We start from the raw sequence: 16,011 nt of genomic DNA on the forward strand, positions 1-16,011 counted from the left end.
AAACTAAGGTAACAATAAGGAAATGCTTTAAAGTCAGTGTGAGTCTGACTCAAAAGCAAAACAAAACTAGGGAGAAATTTCAATCTGGTCAGGCAATCAGAATATAAAATGCATTTAACTAAACAAGGATGACCTTTATATTTTCAGTGGGGCTGAACTGTGCAGTATACTCACATAGAAATATGCAAAATGAGATGCTTTTCACTACTCTGTCTGCATCACCCCAACAAAGAGCTCCATGGTCCAGGGCACACATGATGGAGCTATGCCAGTAATTGCCATTGTGGGCCTGGGAGAGTATCAAGGAGCACTTACAGTGCTGTGCCAGCAACCAGAGAAGGAAGGACTGAGGAAGTAAACAGGCAGGGATATGTTTTTGCAGGTGTGAATCTGGACCTCAGCCAACTCAGAACATAAAAATTACCATGAAATAGTATGTATCTAACCTGGTCTCCTTCTATGGGTCACACGTTTGGTGGATGAGGGAAATGCTGTGGATCTCGTCCCTTTAGACTTTTGTAAAGCCTTGGACATTGCTTCCCACAGCATTCTCCTGGAGAAACTGGCTGCTCATGGCTTGGATTGGTGAGTAAAAAAACCAGCTGGCTGGCCAGGCCCAGAGGGTGGTGGTGAATGGTGTGACATCTAGTTGGCAGCCAGTCACCAGTGGTGTTCCTCACAGCTCAGTACTGGGGCCAGTCCTGTTTACTATCTTTATCAATGACGTGAATGAGGGGATCGAGTGTACTCTCAGTCATTTAGCAGACAACACCAGACTGGCTGGGAGTCTTGAGCTGCTGGAGGGTATGATCTGCTAGGATCAGCTAGGATCTGCTGCAGGCTCTGCAGAGGGATCTAGACAGGCTATATTGATAGGCCGAGGCCAATTACATGAGGTTCAACAAAGCCAAGTGTCAAGTACTGCACTTGGGTCACAACAACCCCATGCAATGCTACAGGCTTGGGGCAGAACGGCTGGAAAGCTGACAAGCAAAAAGGATCTAGGGGTTTTGGTCGGCAGTTGTCTGAACATGAGCCAGCAGTGTGCTCAGATGGCCAAAAAGGCCGATGGCATCCTGGCCTGTATCAGAAATAGTGTCACCAGCTGGACCAGGGAAGTGATTGTTCGGCCACACCTTAAATTTTGTGTTCAGTTTTGGGCCCCTTACTTCAAGAAAGACCTTGAGGTGCTGGAGTGTGTTCAGAGAAGGGCAACAAAGCTGGCGAAGAGTCTGGAACACACGTCTTAGGAGGAGCAGCTGACGGAGCTGTTCATCCTGGAGGAGGCTCAGGGGTGACCTACAACTACCTGACAGAAGGTTGTGCAGTGAGGTCCAGTCAGACTCTTTTCCTATGTAACAAGTGACAGGACAAGTGGAAATAGCCCCAAGTTGCATCAGGGGAGGCTTAGATTGGATATTGGGAAAAATTTCTTCACCAAAAGGTTGTCAAGCACTGGAACAGACTACAAAGAAAAGTGGTTGAGTAACCATCCCTGGAGGTATTGAAAAGACATGTAGATGTGGAACTCAGGGACATGGTTTTACGGTGGACTTGGCAGTGCTGGGTTAATGGTTGAATTTGATGATCTTAAAAGTCTTTTCCAAACTAAATGATTCTAGGATTTTATCCAGGCAGTATTGATTTCTGTTGCGTATCCTTTGATCCTTCCTGCCCCCAAGAACATGAACAAGAGATAGAGCCAACATGTCCCCAGTAACCTCTTCGCTGGGAACACGCAGGAGCACGCTGGAGACTCCTCCAGTTCACTTATGCAGGACTGAGTAAGGTGGGCATCCTAGCTCCTCAGTTCACTGTTCTGGGCTCAGCTGGCAGGACAAGGGACAAACTGTTTGGACTCTCAGATTCTAATACGATCCGTTTTTCTGCATTGCTCCTTCTTGTGTACCACTGAAAGAAAAATATGGAATAAACTGTGCTACACAAGTAAATCCTTACCTCCACATCTGTTTCCTACATGGCCTATAAAGCTGAATAATTATCTGTCAATAAAGCCATTTATAACAGAGGTCCCAAAGTACTCACACGCATAAGAGAAAAAGGGGAAGGAAAAGTGAAGAAACCACCTAACGCTTCTGAAAAGATTAGTTCCAACCAACACTGAATAATGAAGAACGGCAGGGAAAAAAGCAGATGGGGGTATTGCTACAAAATTCATCTGTGTCACAGTGCCTCTGTCATCTGTTCTGCCAGCCTGGACATAACATGCCTTGTCCTGGGCTGAGTCTAAAGACACCATGTAATCTTTTAAAAAACATCTTCAGGACACAAATCTCTTGAAAAATCTTTCCCTCTCTTACCCTCAGCTAGTCCCTTTCCCATGATACTCACCTGTGAATACACCCTAAGCTGACAAGGGTTCTAGACATTTGTTTTTCCGTTTATAAATGATTATACAGTCAAGTAAAGACACTTTTTTAAAGCATTTTTGTTCACCTAGGCTGAACTAATGCTAATGTTCTGACTGAAATCAAGTATTCTACTAAATAAGAGTTAAAAGGCACAAGACATCTGTTCATATTTACTTGGTCATACTTTTACTTTGAAATACATGCTCCTAAAATATTTTATTATAATATTACCCAGATAGAATGACATAAACAAATAAAAATTAGAGAATTTTATTCCATTTTGCTACAATAAGCAAGCAATAAACTAAACAGCTAAGAGCCAAAGTCAACATCATCTACTATGACAAGTATGTTGCAATACTGGTTTCATACAGATCTTTGTTTAGATTAAATCTGAGAACATGGTATCCAGTTAAATGCCTAACTATTACAAGTTTGAACACATTATTGAATGTTGTAATAATAATATTAGCCTACAAAACTGACTACAAGGTCTAGGTAGCTTTCATGTACCTTTGCTAGATATTCTAAAATCTTCATAATATGTACTAGAGGAACACAAGATAGACCATGACCTGAAAGATTTGACCCTTTATGAACACGCTCAGTGGTTGTCAGAGGAACAACTTTCTCATTTACTACGGTAAATTCAGCAGTTGTGTAAGCAAAACTTGTTAAAACAAAAATCTCTGAGTTGAAGAGAGAAATTTTGCTACAAATGTCCCAAAGCTGCCAAGGAAAGCAATATTTATGTTCTCTATTTGTCCTTATAGTATTTTCATCTCACAGAGAAACTACCTGAAATGTTCACTTACTAAGACGGGAGTTTACCTTTTTTAAATGAAAATGTTCAAATGTTCCTGCAAGTTTGGTTTTCTCTTCAATATACATAAGTGAATGTATTCCAATAGCAAAGTTTTTCTTTTCCATGCCTCAGAAATATCTCACTTGTCAAAAAGATATAACAAACAATATCACAACACTATTAAAATACTTCCCCTTTGTACACTGCTTTCATCTGTGGAAGCCAAAACTCCACAGACAGAAGAAAAAATATGCCTAGACTGATTTGTAGCTGGAGGGACCAGAGCAGAGGCATGTAATATGGCTAAGTCCACCATCGGCCTTGTAAAGAAATGTAGCTTCTCTGCTCCTGCCTTAGAGAAAGATCCAAGACTCTGAGAAGCCAAGTCTCCCTGCACTCTGCCAGGAGCCTGCAGTCAGAGATGATGGGATGTGCTGGCCTCATGCAGGAACCTATCAAATCCATAGCCCTCCTAAGCTCTCTTTTTAGGACTTCTCCGAACTTAGCACTTACCAGCTCAGTCCCTTCCTCTTCACATGACTCAGCATGGATGGGACTCCCTCCAGCTGGGAAAAGTGAATCTTAATCACAGAGCACTGCAGTTCTCAGCTTTTGCAGTCTAAGGTAAAATGCAGCCTAATGTCACAAAATGTAACAGTCAAGGTCTCAGCTACTGACGCAGCTGGAAAACTGACGTCCTCGAACAGTACATTATGTGCTAGGACAACGGGAACTTAGGATCTCCGGTTTCCCACCAGTTAAGTCACCACTGGTCAGAAGACTGACATCAGTAGCCAGATGTCTTTCCACTGGGCTCTTGTGCAGTCTGTCTTACCTGATTTTGGTGATCTAAAGGGCATGATCTGAACTAGAGACCACAGGTGAGGGCATGCAAGCGAAACGTATAGAACTCTGCCTTCCTTAGAGGAAGAAATGCCATTTTAGAAATGCCACACAGCCTTTAAAGATTGCTTGCTATTTTGCAAAGAAGAAAAGAATAGAAAAGTTCAAAAGAATGCACACTCATCTTTTAATACCAAAACAAGAACAGGAGGATGGACTTTTGCTGCTGCAAGGAAAGGGCTGACATTTTCTTTTCTTAAGGGATTACCCAAAGGCAGCCAAGAGTAGGGTGGTGGTGGTTAGTGCCACCTGCCATATCAAACATTGCAGGGTGGTTCATGAAGGCACCACATCTCGCTCTTTGCTTTATATTAATGTCATTACTATTACCTAGAAGCAATACCTCAGGCTGCTGTCTTGAAAGAGTCGTAAAATGCAAGTAATGGGGGAAGACTTAAAGCTATGCCAGAATTACAGTGTGTAAGCAGGCTTAATTCTGAATTTTTCTGCAACTGTTAATTTCCATTATACAGATTTAGCATATAATTTTAATTATAGACTTTACTATTCCTGATGTTATTATCGCAGGTTTAGACAATTGTGCTGATGCAGATAAAAGGAAACCTGTAAAAATAGATATTGATTTCCTATAATGTTTTAGAACATTTTTTAGTGGGGAAGTAACTGAAAACCCTGCGTTAGCAATAGAAAATACCAGCACATTTGCTGATGAGGTGTAAATTTTTTAGTTCTATGTGAATGTATCCCAGGTTACAAAATTATTGTGAAAAAAAAATTTCTATGTAGATGTCCTCACTGCATAATACAAGTTGGTTAGAGGGCACGTAGGTATTAATCATATTTTGCACTCTCTATCCTTTAAGAATTTTTAGCATTTTTAAGAAACCTGAGGGGTTCTTTTAACTGACAGACCTATAAAAGTAATTTCATGATCCCCCTTATTTTTTTAATTCTAGAACTACAATGTTTTATCACTTTACATGTAGTGCCTACAGAAATTACGTTTTCCTTCTTTGAATTCATTGTAATCCCAATTTCAAAGCAGGTAAAAGAAACTTAGCAGCATTTATATGCTGTATAATGCTGATTATGAACTCTGAAGGGCAGTGCTCTAACTCTGTTCCTCAATAACAGTTTAATGATACTCTGTAACGACTTATCAAAATAATGAGTTTTTTTCTATACTGTTTGGTCTTTTCTCCTGAAACTGATTCACAAGCTTATTTTTAATAGTAAATAGAATTGCTTTCACTCTATCTACTACACAGCCCTTTAAAATAAACATTTATAAAGCATTTTTGAGTCAGAAAACAAAGCAGATTAATCATGGGGTTTGTTTTATTTTTGACTTAATAAGTATTTGCAACTTGTGCTTTCTGTTATGGACACTGTGACTAGACCTCACAGCAGACAAATAGGGTTCCCAGGGGTTACTGGGCATGTCTGCATTTCCAGTGCAAAATACAAGTGGAGAATTGGTTCTGTGGGATCAAGAGGAAGCATAATTCAGTGACAAAAAAAGACACTCTCCGGCCTACAATGAAATACAGGGGTACGCACTTAAGAGTTGAGCCTGTCCAGATTTGCTGAAAAAACTGTTGTTTCATAAGCTACATATTTCTCAATTAGCACCTGTATATGCACCCAGATCAACACTTATCTGAGCACCAAAAAGGGGTACAATCAGTTAATCAAGTCCTATATCAGAACTAGTATGTGCCGCAAGCTGTATAGACCTTATACAGGAAAGCTGTATATTCTGCCAGACTCAAAACATTCTAATGGTAGGCAGTCATACTTCTAATAAGTAACTCCGTGGCAATATTTTGCAGAATTCTGTGCCCACAATTATAGAAGCAGTTGACAACTGTGCAACTCCACTAACTTTGCTCCAGGTTCCTAGTTGTCTTACAACTCCTCTGCCCTCCTACCATGGGATGGAGGATGCCAAACTACTAACTATTTCAACAAATCTACCAAAACAACTGATATGAAATGAGCCTTCATGGGTTAAAAACGTTTGCAAGACCTATTTCAGCTTTGGGCTGAAGTTTCCAAATGCTGAAAAACTTCTTCAGAAAAAAAAAGGTCAAGTTTCCTACTTGGATAACCCAGGAATATGTTTACAGAGTTAGAAAGCAAATAGTTATGTCTTGTTTTAAACACCCACAAATCAGACTTTTTGTACCTGACGTTTTTTCACAATTGCAAAATTCAGAGGAACACCATGAAAATTTAAGTACAAATATGTTTCATACAGTTAGATTCCATTAATGCACAAATCTCCTGCAATGACATAATATTAAGCACAGCTTATTAATCTTAATTTACCTTTCTAGAAATAATATATCATTCATTTTTATGATGTACACTATGTAATCATGTCCAAAAAGGATTATCTACTACATACAAACTGAAAGAAGTCCACATTATCAACTAATCCACTGTAACCTAGGAAAAATTGAATTTAAATCATTTGATACCATGTTATTTGCAAAAGTAACCATGGCAAATACTATATCGCAAAATACATATCTACTAGAAATACACTGGCTGTAGAAACTGCATTAACAGTCAACAAAACTGAATAAAATAACAGTTCCATAGCAAATTTCCTTTCAGATGTATAATGAACCCAAATTTTCATTACTAAAAAAGCCAAAGGGTGGGTAGTTTTCAAGCTCGAACACACAAAAATACTATTTCATGGTAAGTGCATAAAAAGCCAGTAAGCTAGTAGGTTGGTAGGGGAGAAGGGAGGAGCAGGGAATACTGTAATTGAAAAAGTTTTCATTTTCCCAAATATATGTTTTCTCTACTCAGGCTCGGTTTTTTCCTTTGTTTTTAAACGAATTATCAATTTAATCATAAAAACAGTGAACAGAAATATTAATTATTATTCTTTATCTAGCATATTTACGTCTTCTTATCCAGAGAACTGTTTAACTAGCTGCTATATTCATTCAATACCACTAGAAGGTGCTCCTCTGCTGAAAGATAATTATTTGTCTGAATTGCTGCTAAAAGCTAATTTTCCTCCAATAGCTGTGGTTCTGGCCAGTTGTTTACACAGACTGTAATTGCAAAAACTGCCCCTGCTATACAACAGCAGGACCTTGTATGCTACAACCATTATAACAGCATAAAAATAACAGATCTGTTATCACTCAGTTTCTGATAAACCCAAATTCCTGCTGAGCAGGACTCCATTCAGTTTTGCTGGAAGGTGAGGCATGGAAATTATGCTGGAGCCAACACATTGTAAAGAGCCACATATTTTGTGAAGTTAGAAATCACAGAATAGCAGAATTTGAGTCGGAAAAGACTTTTATTATCATCGAGTCTAACTATACACCTAACATTGCCAAGTCCACACCAGACCCATTCCTGGAGTAACTTGAGGCAGAATGCATCCCTTGACAGACATTTGAACACTTGTCTGAAGGCAGAAGGAGAGTCTAACACAAAAAAGAAAGTGAAGACAACCATACAAACACAAACATATAATCTACACCAATTTCACACCAACAGTATTGGTATATCAAGCTGCATCTAGAAATCCAAGGACCAATAACTCATCTTTCATACACAATCTTATATGAGCCTCAACCAAGTTCCAATTTAGCTTGATAGCCAGAATGGCACTCTGATAACCTCTGGGTACACACAGACTGCCTTGGTAAATTCTTTGCATATGCACTGTAGCCCTTACCTCTGAAGAGACCACTGACACTTGCATTTGGTCTGGTACGTGCCCTGGCACAGCAATCAGAAACATAGTCTCAAGAGAAGTTTGCTTTTTTATCTGCAGCCTGAGATGAAAATCTGTAGACATCCCCAAGAGAGTAGCACTCCTGTTTTACTCTGTGAATTTAGATAAGTCATAGAGAAGTCACTTCTAATTTAGATAAAAATTGCTCCACCTTTGGCTGCCACAGAGAGGATGCTCGTGGGATATGAGCCCCAAATCACTTCAAAGTAATCTAAGCTGGTATGCATCAAGGAGGACATCATGCAAAGTGGTAGGTATGGAGAAAACTGTTTGCAAAGACTTTTTTACTTGCTGTATGAAAGTGACACAAAATTGTGCTAAGCCCCGAATTCCCCAGGTCAGGAATTCCACAGAAGTTCCACAGAAAATACTAGTTTTCAGTTTATTCTTCCTTTTCTACACCTCCAGTACATTACACTGTTATGGTTTTTTGTCACTTAAATCTATGAGCACAGATTAGCAAAAGAGCTAGGATATTTGGGGGGTTTTGTTAATTAAAACTGTAGTTGCTCAATTTTTAGGCCTTTTACTAAGTAAGCTAAAATTAAATATTGTTGCTGCTGTGACTCTCTAGGAATGTTTTCCTTTATCCTGCCTCATCTCTTTACTCTCTCACTGCCCTAATTATTATTTTCATTATTTGTTTAGCATGTCTGACTTTAGCTAAATCTTGTACAGATTTAGAGTCTTCTTTGCTTTAATATTAAATGAAAGTGTGTTTCTTAGTAGACATTGCATCAGTGGCCTAGAAATAGAAAACATTATGTGCATCATGTGCATAAGTGAGCCTGAAAAGCCCTGAGCAGCTGGCGACTTTGAAAGATCCCACCCCAATACTGCAGACGAAAGATGAATTCAAGGCTCTGCAGCTACCTCTACCCAGACGTCCAATCTGCCCTTGGGAGACTCCTTTCCCACATGAAGGTACCAGCTAGAGTGTGAATCCTCAAAGCAGAAAAGTCTCTGCTGTTCCTGTCATCCCCTGGCAAGAGCCACTCAGTGGGGAAAGCAGTACTTCCCCCTCTGTTGAAAAGAGAATAAAGTAGAAAATTCTATTTTTCAGCATCTGAAATTAGGGTATGTGTCTCATACATCTCAGCAGTCACATTTAGAAATACTGTGTTTCTCCCCTACCTGTGTCATAGCGAACAATTACTGATCCCTCGTCCTCAAAAGTCACATTGGTTAGCAAGTACATTTACTAATTGCTAAATAGTTCTTAAATCCTGAGGATGTATTCAAAGTTTTATAAGGGCCAGAATGAAGATTTTTTTCATTTTGGAAACAAACAAAAAAAACCAACAAAACAAAGAAATGTAATTTTGTAAGGCAGGTGCACAGGCTGACTTGGAGTCCCAGCAAAATCACACAAAGAGAAATGTTGTTTTGTATGCAAAAGACCCCCAGTTCTGGGCCCCTCAGCTCAGGAAGGATATTGAGGTGCTGGAGCGTGTCCAGAGAAGAGCACCAAGGCTGGTGAAGGGACTCGAACATAAGTCCTATGAGGAGAGGCTGAGGGAGCTGGGGTTGTTTAGCCTGGAGAAGAGGAGGCTCAGGGGAGATCTCATCGCTGTCTACAACTCCCTGAAAGGAGGTTGTAACCAGGTGGGCGTGGGTCTCTTCTCCCAGGCAACCAGCAGTAGGACAAGAGGGCATGGTCTTATGCTCTGCCAGGGGAAGTTTAGGTTGGATATTAGGAAGAAATTCTTTACAGAGAGAGTAATCAGGCACTGGAATGGGCTGCCCTGGAGGTTTTTAAGATGAGACTGGATGTGGCAATTAGTGCCATGGTCTTGTAACCATGGCGGTGTTAGATCAAGAGTTGGACTTAATGATATCAGAGGTACTTTCCAAGCCAGCTGATTCTATGATTCATGTCACTCTGACCAAGGAAATCATGTTCTCCTTGGGGCTCTCCAGCAGGCACATGGTGAGGTCATGTTCCACACTAACATCCTTTCCATCTCCTCATTGTATGGAATAAGGATAGAAGAAATTTGCTCCTGCACTAGGCTGCACCTGCACTATGCCCATCAGGCTGTGTCTGCTAGGAATAAGCTCATTTCTATTTCTGGAAATTGGGGAATGGAGATATATTACTGCTATAAGTGGCAGGCATCATTCCAAAATCACTCCCTGACTCAATCGGAAAGGAAAATCTGACAGTCATGTCAAAAAGATCAAAACACAGATTTGACACATCAATATAAAGTAGCAATGAACTTATTTTTAGTTTTCACTGGATGCTAAATATTATCTAGTGCTTTCCCATTATGTAAAATTTGACACACGTAGATCTTCTCACACTCTCACGCTGCTGCTTGAGGAATGGGATATGTACCTCCAGCCGAATCAAAGCTTTCACTGGAGAGAGAATAATCTTTTTGTAGCTGCTACCTATATCTCTCCAATTAAACTCTATAATTTACTACCCAGAGACTAATTCCACAACTAAGGCTAAATGCAAACAACAGCAGTTTTCTCATTGAGCATGAAGAGAGGAAGCAGTGAGATGTTACGGCTCTTCTAAAAATACAAGAGTAAAAGAAGACATCAGGAGGTCACTTGCATGCTTTTCATTTATATTTGAAAGGTCACTTGTGGTCTCCCTCATGAATGATGTAAAGTTTAAAATAAACTGATATCTTAATTACTGGCAAGTTGCCGGAGCTGGAATCTGATGAGCCTGCACTCACTCAGTGGCTGGCTGTGAGCTTCTTCTTTTTATGTTTGTTTGGTTGTTTGTTTTTTGTTGTTGTTGTTGAGGATTCTGGCTCTCAGAAATGCTTGCTCACAGTCATTTGTGTGTTATTATTAGCAAACTGTTAGACTGGCCCCTTGGCACATTTTGTAGGACCAAAATAATTTTATTGTATGGCTTCAAAATTTTACTGGAAACAAAAGAGGTGAATTGACTGTGAAGCAATCACAGTAGACCTTGAATACCTTCAACAGTGTTAACTTGATCATTGTTACTGAAATACTAAACAGGCTCTTGAAGACATTATTTTTTACCAGCTATCAGATTAGTTGTTTTCTATTAGGCTGAAGTCATCGATGGAAAAGAAAAAGCAGGAACAAAGTTGCTGGGTACTAAAAGACAGTTCTTACTGTAATGTAAGACAGAGCTGACAACTGAAAAGAATATGCTCTATCAGTCAGGTTAGAATTTTATGCAAGTATTACCACTATTTGTTTCTACAGATAATGGTACAACTGTTCCTATCACTACTATCAAACAAGAATGGGAAACAATCTGGCTGAAAAACCATGCAAAAATCTTATCACATCTATGGGAAGGTTCTTTTGCAAAACAGATCACATTTGGTTCATCAGCCATTGCATAAACACCACTATGAAAGTGACATGCCAGCACTAGCAACAACACCACTTCCCAGATTTTATACTAACATGACCCCTAATATATAATTAATCATATATGTACTGTTATATGAATTTACTGTCTTACCTGCCTAACAGATTCACATTTCCTATGTAGTGCATCCTGACTAAATCCCAGTCTCCCTAATTTCCTCTTGAAATCTGCATACATTCATTGCTTCAGTGGATACACACTTTAAATTCAGCATAAAAGCAGACACTGAAGAGTCTGGGTTTGAGTGGTTTGCAACATCTTTTAGAGCCTTCCAGATAACATGTTTGACAAAAAGAGTAATGTTTTCAGACAACAGGTCCTCAGTGGGTGTTTTGTTTGAAACTGTCTGTCATGAAATTGCTCCCAGCATGGCAGTACTGTATATTAAAAAATCTGCAAAATTTGTGTATATCCACAGCTCAGTGCGATTCCTATAATGAGTGCTTTATTTATTTGCCCCAGTGTCTATGAAGCTCATATTATCATTTAGTTTTAAATAAACTGCATACTGTGAACGTTTGTAAGAGAGCAACCCAATAAATTCAACATTTATTCAACAGCTTTAATTTCCTGGCTCTATTATGATGATTCCTCCATTTTAAGAAATACAGCTTTAGCTCTATATATGTTTTGTTTCTGCAATTTTTTATAACACATTAAATATTTATTTTCCATCTACATCATTTAGAAAGGAACTTACAAATATAAATCTAAGCACACTCACTGGCAGTCGAATAAAATACACTCTCTGTAATCGGGCTTTAATCAGATTTTAATGCATCTTTATAATCAGTTAGAATCAGAAAAATGGGCAGGTAGACACATACATGTTTTGTAGTAAGCAAGTTTTTAAAAACTGATATATCTAATATGCAGCATAAGCTAAAGATCAGTACATGTAGAAAACAGTTAAAGCAAAGATCCTGGACTGAAAAAATTAAGATATTATTTTTCTAGGTCTACTACCCATTTGTGCATACTGCAAAAAGTCTATTCAAATGAAAGATTATTTTATATCTACATGATAGATCATGTTTATATACAATGATGCAAAACACACAGCCTGAACTTTGGGCCAAAATACCTCCCACTGAACTCAGAATTTGGGCCTGAAGTTGTAGTGCAGAACTGCAACTGTGCATACGCTGACCAGGCGACAACTAAAACATACACTTTCTATACACTAAACACTTTGCTACAGATGCCCAGAGCAATATGAAAAATGTGCAAAAGCATTTTCTGAATGCATTTTCTGAATGCATTTTCTGAATGCATACTGCCATCAAATGAGTCAGTTTGTAAGCTCAAGAAATCTGTAAGTGAGTACAAAGTAATTACCACTTTCTCCTTCCTCAAGTAACTCTCTTATACAGAACAAAAAAACCCCAGGGTATGTATCTTTATTTTTCATTTCCCCAAACTTCCAGTATTCATCTGTGACCTTTCATTTTCCATTTCAAAATAAAAAGCACAGCAGAACACAATATCTAACCAAATAGAAGATATGCTTAGTGATGAATCAAAATAATATGGTGGGTAAGAGCCAAAAGACAATGTTAAAATTCCGTTTCTTCTGACTATATGCCATAAAGATATAAAGAATGTACTAGATAAGGACTGTTTTCCTTGGGAATATTTATCATGGGAGATATTTATCAAATGAAGTAAGCTATTTCTTGAGTGAGGAACGAGAAATGTAATTGTTTCCTAATCTTGTTTTAAGTCATGAGCAGTATCTTGAAGGATTCCCCAAAGAGGTTACTGTTCAAAGATTACTGTTCAATGAATATTTCCAACAAAAAACATTCCACTGTGTCCTCTAGTCGAGATCTCTATTTCTCATCAATATAGTTCAACTAGTCCCTTAACTCTCTGCAAACTCAGTGATGAAGCCTAAATAATGTTTCCAGAACCCTTCTCCTTCCACTTTTAGACACATAGCATGCTTGCGCTCATTTATTTTTATAGTCCGTGACAGTCATGGCTATCAGACAGTGACTGTCACAGATGGAAAACTGTATTATGACACAGTTCTAGCTATGCTATTTTTCTAGTTCATATGCAAACTCAGCAGCACGAAATACAGAAGCCAAGGGACAAAGAGCAGGTAGGGCACAGAGAAAGAAAATCCTTTCCACTCCTCTTCATTTAAAGTGAGATATGCAGACTAATCCTTTTCAATTTCAGTTTGCAGCCTGCACTGTGAGCCAAGATCTGACAGGGGAAGATTGACTGGTGCCACTTGGTATCCTGACTGCAGGAAGTTATACACAGGTCACAAGAAAAAGTTATACACAGGCCACAAGAATAAAAGGAGGGATTTCTAGGCAGTGAAGACATTGAAATAGTAGCAAATAACTGTCGGAAAATCTTTCAGCATGGGCTGTACAAAACTTCTGGACACACAGAGATATACTGAAGCTGTAAATCCACATCATTATCTCATCAAAGCAATTGCTATTCACGCTAGCTAGTTTACAGCCAGCGTGGCCACATCAGTCAGCAATACAGCCAGCTCTCCAGTCACACTACTGCCATCTGCTCACAATGTATCACAAGCAACAGCACATTTCCACTGACACACTGTGTGGGTACAGTTCCACAGCACTCGAGCCAGCACAAGGTATGGCTGCCATGGCCCCCAGCTATCTTGCCTGCACAGTCCCTGGCTGTTTCATCAGCACTGACACTCAAGCCATCGCATCAGTTCAAGGAGCTGCCACAGAGCTGCCACTGGTTTTCCAGTTGCTGCCTGAGCCAGAGTGCTGCTCCATCACATTAAGAGCAGTGCTGGCTTGAGGGAGGCACAAAAATGACGTGGTTGGGGCTAGGAGGGTGGGGCTGGGACAGATCTACATTGGCTCAAATTGCCACAAAACTCAACATGCAGGAACTAGCCTCAGATCAGATTGTACCCAGACCCGTACTGGTTGCCCAGACCACAACCACAAATATCTGTAAGCCAGCACTACCTCCAGGGTAGTGCCTGTTACTTTCCTCTCAATGCTGACCCCATCTTAGTGCTGCACAAACATCAGTATGGTCAGAGATGTGATCCTTACAGAAATAAAAGATGGGTACTGCTCATATGGGTAAGTTCCCTACCTTCTTTCACTGAGCAACTGCACAAAATGCACAAAGCAGCAGACACAGAAGGCTGGGCAGACCTTCTCCTTTTGGTAGTAATACTGAATCAAGCCACTTTAAAATATATGTTTAGGTACATCTTATCTATAATATACAGTTACAAATCCAGAAGGAATTATCATAATAACCTACTAGATAGAAAATAACTACTCTGTAGTCAGATGAACGTATTCTCAAAAAGAAAAATTCACGTCATGATGAAGTCACATCCTATAACAACTTGTTCCATGGAGTGTCTAGCCTTTCAGATAAAAAAAAAGGTGCTGGCTATTTGCCACTTCCAAGCACTGGACCTTGCAAAACATTTGCTGAACAGAAAGTTCTGTCCTTCAAATCAAATTTGAGCAAGTCACCCTCTAATCTTCCCTTTATCCTGCCTTTATCCTCTCAATCTTCTCACTATAGGGCTAATTTTCCTATTTTATCATCGGTTTCATTATTTTTGCTTCATCTTCTATTTAACACAATCATTTCTCAATTGTGGAAGCCAGAATTGAAAACATTATTGTGACAGTGCTTGTTCCAGGTAAAATGTCCTCTTTATGTGAACATTTTACATTTACCACTACACTATGGTAAAAACAGTCAAATAGCCATCATGCCACTTTTTTTCAGAATAAGTGCTTCAAGAGAAGTCTGTATTAAAAGAAGTCTCTTAATGTGGCTTTGCTTGTTCATTCCTTGATACAACAGCTTTACATTCGATTTATTGAAACAATAGTGGTTCTCTCTCAATCTTAATAGAATGAGACACACTACAGAAATGGCCTATTGCTCATGTGTTTCGAGGTGTTCCAGTAACCATCCATCCTGCAGTCCTACCAGTATAAGAATATGGGAGTTGTCCATCTAGACCAGCAGCAACACACCCAGCATTAGATGTTTCAAAGAACAGTGCAACTGCTGGGAGTGAAGGAAACTTTTCCATGATTTCTACTTATCTCTAAAACATAGAGACAGCCTTGAGCCCTCAGATGCAACATTCTCTACATGTCAGTTAGGACAATGGTGGATATTTTTGTATCTCAATATATTTACATCCAAATTCTCAGTCTCAGAATTTGATCCAGGGATGTTCCATTCCCTTCAGTCAGTTCATGTGCAGTATGTTCCTCAGTTAAGTCACATCTTGCATAAGAAAGCATTTACTGTCATGTTTTTCTCCATCTTCTGCCTTTCCATTTTACTGACTCACTCTTGAACTAAGACAGAGCCAGGTCCTGCTTCCCTAGAATTCCCATTTTCACATGGGAACCTTTCAGGACAGCTCTGCTAATATTAACAACAGCCCCTGCTTCCACTTAGGTGACTTTCGACAAGACATGTAGTGTTGTCGCCCTAAGGAACAATGCCTTTTCTTCAAATTGCTGAGAAAGCTACATACTAAGATTTAAAAACTGGTCTGAAGGTGCAAAGGAGTATTTTTGTAACATGGAAAAACTGAAAATTACTGACCTCTGAAGTATCTAAAACATGTCAGCTTTCACTGTTTTTATCCTTGTTTGACTGAAATCACTGAGAATTATTCTCACATAAGTAGACATGGCATTATTTTCCATGATGATGTAAGTTTTGATGTACTGAGTTCTATACAGCTCTAAACAGCAGAAGCGATCAATAGCAAAGCTTACAAAACTGCCATGAGTAGAAAGCTGAAAGGAAAAGGCAGAAAGCC

At 39.3% G+C, this 16,011-nt stretch overlaps 1 protein-coding gene across 1 annotated transcript in view; it reads right to left on the reverse strand.

The window, feature by feature from the left end:
• TMEM117 (transmembrane protein 117) overlaps nucleotides 1–16,011 on the reverse strand; it is a 195,653-nt gene that overhangs the window by 177,012 nt on the left and 2,630 nt on the right. The gene's annotated exons all lie outside the window — the stretch shown is intronic.

This window comes from Pipra filicauda, unplaced genomic scaffold (genome assembly GCF_003945595.2).
Source record: "Pipra filicauda isolate LSUMZ 115617 unplaced genomic scaffold, ASM394559v2 scaffold40_size4127951_pilon, whole genome shotgun sequence".
NCBI classification, from domain to species: domain Eukaryota; kingdom Metazoa; phylum Chordata; class Aves; order Passeriformes; family Pipridae; genus Pipra; species Pipra filicauda.